The 5,188-nt window shown below is 47.7% G+C and overlaps 1 pseudogene; it reads right to left on the bottom strand.

Annotated features, from left to right (window-relative positions):
- Positions 1-335: 335 nt before the first annotated feature.
- Positions 336-3,704, bottom strand: LOC144371325 (chemokine-like protein TAFA-3; annotated as a pseudogene).
- Positions 3,705-5,188: the final 1,484 nt, after the last annotated feature.

Genomic DNA, 5,188 nt, shown 5'->3' with positions numbered 1-5,188 from the left:
AGAGCTTCGAAAATTTCATCCCCAAACTCCTATCATGCCCTCAGCAGGTGGTTCCGAAGTCATGGTGCCATAGACTCTCAATGACCTAAATTATCTGTCTTCAATTCCCCAGCCCAACTGGATATTCCTTAAGGGCAGGAATTTTGTCTTGAAATTCTTTGTCTCTAGCAGAGCACAGTCTTCAAGATATGTGGTTGGAGATACATCCATATCTGCTTAGAGACTTGATTAAAATCAAGAGAGTTGATGCTGAATTTGACATGAAGAATGAGTCCAGGTAAGTGAATCTCTAAATTTGCTGGGTGATGACTGGATGCCATTCTTCAGTCCAAGGCTCAATCAAGCTTCTCCTATCCAGGCTGTGATCGCTAAGAGCTATCATGTGACCTAAACAGCAAACAATAGAATACAAGGTGGATCCATTCCATTGTGCCAGAGACTCTCCAGGATACGCAGGTCACATTGCTGCTGGTCCCTTGCTCCTGAAGCAGTCCAGGCTGCAAAAGTGGCCCAGCTTTTGTGGCATGCTTTACCCACTATTTGCTTCCAGGTCACTGTACAAATTGCAAGCACAGTGGAGGCTTTATGGGCTACAAACCTAAACATATAATGTGGTGACAAATGTCACAAGCTCTGTGGTGGGTCTCACTCTCATCTAGGCTTAGGTATATTCAGAATGTCTGTCTCCTTTCTCTGCCTACAGATAAGATGCTCTATATCTAGTCAAACTCCCTGCTCCATTTGTTCTGTGCTCTGGAAAAATTGTTGCTTTCTTCAAAACTGTTGAAGCTGCCCCTTTCTTTCTCTTCTTGTTTGTTTGCCTGTTTGATATGTGTGGTGATGGGCATGGAATGTAGAAGGCAGTGCCTTGACTTGCCCCACATTGTCACTCATCTGTACAAATGGTGATAACAAAGAGATGCAACTAATTAACCATGACACACATGGAATTGCTAACAACTTTAATAAAATTTTAATTACCCCTTGTTTCATGGGATAGGCAACAAACCATGAAAATAATAATCCTCTTGGTTTCTGTCACAGCAGACAGAGCAATTTGACTAGAGGAAGGGAGCTATGAACTGTTTGGAGTTTAGAATTGTGGGAATGGGGGGACAGTCCATGGAGAAGTGTTGGGCAGAGTGACTATTATACCTGGAATTCAGGTAGGAGGAGAGACTCCTCCCTGAATTATCTAGATAGCTTCCCCAATTCCCCACTTTGTTTGTATAGACTTGATGTTTTCCAGAAGCAAACTCACTATAGGCAAAAAAGAGAAAACAAGGCATATGGACCATCAAAAAATCTGTCAGAAAGACACTCCTGGATTTTTTATCCAGAGCCCTAACACCAGTCCTCAGAGTCTGACTGTACATGGAAGGACCACCTGGGGATGCAGTGAGTATCTCACTGCTCACAGATACCAACTTGGGTCATGCCATCCTGGATCCCCAGGGCTCCTGTGCCCCCTTGGCTGCCCCAGGTGAGGAAGAAGAGGAGTAGAATGAGGTGTCCACCTGGATACCTTAGTGGGTTTTGACTTTGTGTCCACTGCTGCAGCTCCATCCTGATAGGTCATGGAGCACCTTACACTCCTCCCCTGGCAGGCAGGGCTCCATCTGACACCACCACCTCTGCAGGATAAAAGAGGCTATTGGGGCAGGAGGCAGGAGTGCAGCTCTAAGCTTTCTGCAAGCACAGCTAGCAGTCAACGGGGGGGGGTCTGTGAATGAGGTACACATTTCCACACACCGCTGGCATGGAGTCCCATGTTTCCCTTGTCCTCTGCCTACTCTGGGATGCCCAGAGAGGAAGAAATGTTGAGGCTTGGGGACATAGCCCTACCAACTTTAATCCTACAGGTCCCAGCATCTCACCCAAGATATTGAGGGGGAAAGGAGGCAGGTGAAGTTATCTCTGAGGCAATCATGTCATTGGCACAGAGCTTGGTGTGTGTGAGCTACTATGCACCATGTGCAGAGGTCCACAGACCAGGAGGGCACAAGCTGGTATGCATGTGATCACACTGGGCATGGTTGCTCAGATGCCACTTAAGCTTGAGAACAGAAGCCAGAGTTGGTAGGTGGGAAAGGGTGATGTGAAGGAATACAAGTGTTCATGTAAAGGCAGGGTTGAGAATAGAGCATGTGGAAGAGGCTGGGGAGAGAGCAGTAGGTGAAGAGCCCACGTCTGAAAGGCTGTGTGTGGCAGAAAGCCTAAAGTATGAGGGAACTAGTCTGTCGGTGTGGGCTGGGCAGTGAGGGACAGCACACAACAAGAGCTTTCCTTGTCTATAACACAGAGATAATCATATCTTCCCTCCTGTCCCCCAGAGGGTGCCCCATCATTTGAGACTCTGATCATGAAAGCCCTGAGATGGGTATAAAATTGGATCCCCAGAAGATGAAATGGCCCAACAAGACCTCCTTATCTCTCTGCTCAGAGTCTCACTGACGAGGGCCTAGCTTCTCACTCACCATCCACACAGGAGGGCTTTGCCCGCACAGTGCCAGCCACCTGGCTGGAAAATCAGGAGTATTTTACAGTCTGGGAGTTCTCCTCCATGTGGTATCTGTTGCAGCAGTGGTGAGAAGCGATCACCTCATACGTGCCCTGCTTTACAAAGACTGATGGGGCCAGCCACATCAGATCAGGTCCCCAGCCCAGGCCTCCAGTCCTGCTCCCCTCCCACCCACCTGCTGGTCCTTGAGCCGCTTCTATCTGCTAGGGAGAAGGCCTTTCCTTCCTTCCTTTCTTGTTTGTGTGTTTTGGGCGGGAACTACTAGGGATTGAACCCAGGAGCCCTCTACCACTGAGCCGCACCCCCAGCCCTTTATATTTTATTGGGAGATGGGGTCTTGCTCAGTTGCTGAGGCTGGCTTCAACTTGCCTCAGCCTCGGAAATCACTGAGATTACAGGTGTGCACCACTACACCTGGCTTGGGGAAGGTTATTTAAGAGATTTCCAGGGCTTTGGTTTTAAGTCACTGATGGACCACATGTTCAGCAGCATCAAGTCCTGGGTTTGATCCCCAGCATCACACACAGAAAAAATCCAATGGCAGGGGAGAAAGAAGCAGATGAAATCTTCCTGTTCCTCCCCAGTGAAGCCGCACTCATCACCCTTTGGCAGACCCTGGGTCTGAGCAGAAGAAAGCTGAAGTCCGGCACCAGGTCCCGCCCCCACTTCCCTGCTTTTTCAGGGTGAGGGCAAGGGCCCCAGGGCTTACAGTGTGTGGGGAGGATCATCCACTTATATAGGCTTCAGCCATCCCAGAAGGAAAACCCCAGAATTAGGCCAGGAGGCTAGACTTAAGCCCCCACCAGAGGGCCTCTCTCTCTCTGCAGAACACCTTCTGGCCTGGAAGGGACAGAGAACAGTGGATCTGCCCAGGCATCATCCTGGTGGGGATTAGCAGAAGAGAGCAGTTGTCTGGGTGATGAACAAAGGAAGAGTCAGAACCCTGAAATCTATGGATTGTACTTTGCCTCCGAGATCTGCTCGCTGTGTGGAACAGGGTGGGGTGTTATCCAGTTTTTCAGTTGTGCTGGAAAACCTCCTTCCCAGTCCCTGCTGCCTCCCCTTAACCTGTGGCAGTTGGAGGCTGTGAGGAAGCAAAGGCCAGGAGGGTCTACAGACACATCAAGCACAGTGCCAGCAGCCAGTGGCCTGAGTTCCAGTTCTGCATGGCCCTTTCACTCATCCTGTGGAGAGAAGGGCACACCTTGCATAGCTCCAGACAGGAGGGGCTCTTCTAGTGCCCAGCCCTAGTTGCTTCTCTGTGCTATGCCCTCTGGGAGGCAAGGGTGGGTAAGATGCCCATCTTGTCCCCAAGCAGCTCAAAGCCTGGCAGAAAGTCACTGTAGGGAGCGATGGATGCCACAGAGAACAGGGGAGCAGAAAGGGAGGACCTGAGGAGGAAGTGACATTTAAAAGGGGTCTTAGAGCTGGGCACAGTGGCACACTTGTAATCCCAGCTGCTTGCGAGTCTGAGGCAAGAGCATCCAGAGTTCAGAGCCAGCCTCAGCAAAAAGCGAGGTGCTAAGCAACTCAGTGAGACTCTGTCTCTAAATAAAGTACTAAATAGGGCTGGGGTTGTGGTTCAGTGGTTGAGTGCCCCTGAGTTCAATCCCTGGTATCCCCCCAAAATTAAAAAAATGGGCTGTGGTGTGGGAGGAACAATCATGCTAACTCCCATTTTTTTCAGTTCTTAACCCAGACATGCTCTTGAATCCTTCATGACTATTCCAAAAACTAGGATAGTTATTACCTATTTTATAGATGAGCAAATGGAAACTCAAAAAGTCTGGACACAACCCAAACAGCCACCAATGAAGGACTGGCTAAATGCTTTGAAGAGAATCTGGGCAGTCTCTTCCAAACAGCTGTGGAAACACAATGAAAAATTCTTTATTTAATGATGCATGCAGTGATCTCCAATGATAATCCACTGTTAAGAGGGAGCAGCAACATGTGGGATGATGTGTATAAAACGTGTAAAAGAAAGAGATTATTTATGCTGCTTGAATAGACATAAACTAGCTCTGGAGCCACATGTGGTGGTCTGTACCTGTAAATCTCAGCAACTCTGGAGGCTGAGGCAGGATTGCAAGTTGGAGGTCAGCAAGGGCAACTTAGTGAGAGCTTGTCTCAAAATACAATAAAAAGGGCATGCACTTCGGAGGTCAGATAAGTCTGGCTGAAGATTCCTTAAATGGTGTGTCCTGCAGTGTCCTGTTAGCAGGTTCTATACCAGGCTCCGATGTCATTGGTGTAGGATCCATATTTTAATACTGTTCCTAAAATTTCATTTAATACCAAGATGTCTTTGACTTGATTTTATTCTTTGTAATTCTAGAAACGAGATTGTAGTTTAGCCATTACTGATATTTTTGAAAAAGGGATATGATTTTTTGCACAGTGCTTCAAAAGAGAAACAAGCTTCGGTTCTCAATGCTGACCTTTCTTTTTCAGGTACAAGTTTTCTAGCTCAGACAACTGAGAAGAACTATAGACCATTCTTGAGGCCTTGGTTACACGTTGATTTTCTATATTGCAGGCAGATTGGGCTGTGATGGGTGGTGTGCAGGCAGATACAGGATCTGACAACCTGGGAGGTTCTGTACTAAAATGTTACTTTGTATCAGTTTTATTACAACAAAATAAAGGACAATTTCCGAAAAAAAT

Source organism: Ictidomys tridecemlineatus, chromosome 16 (assembly GCF_052094955.1).
Source record: "Ictidomys tridecemlineatus isolate mIctTri1 chromosome 16, mIctTri1.hap1, whole genome shotgun sequence".
Lineage (NCBI taxonomy): Eukaryota > Metazoa > Chordata > Mammalia > Rodentia > Sciuridae > Ictidomys > Ictidomys tridecemlineatus.
This window is presented reverse-complemented; position numbering and strand designations above follow the sequence as displayed.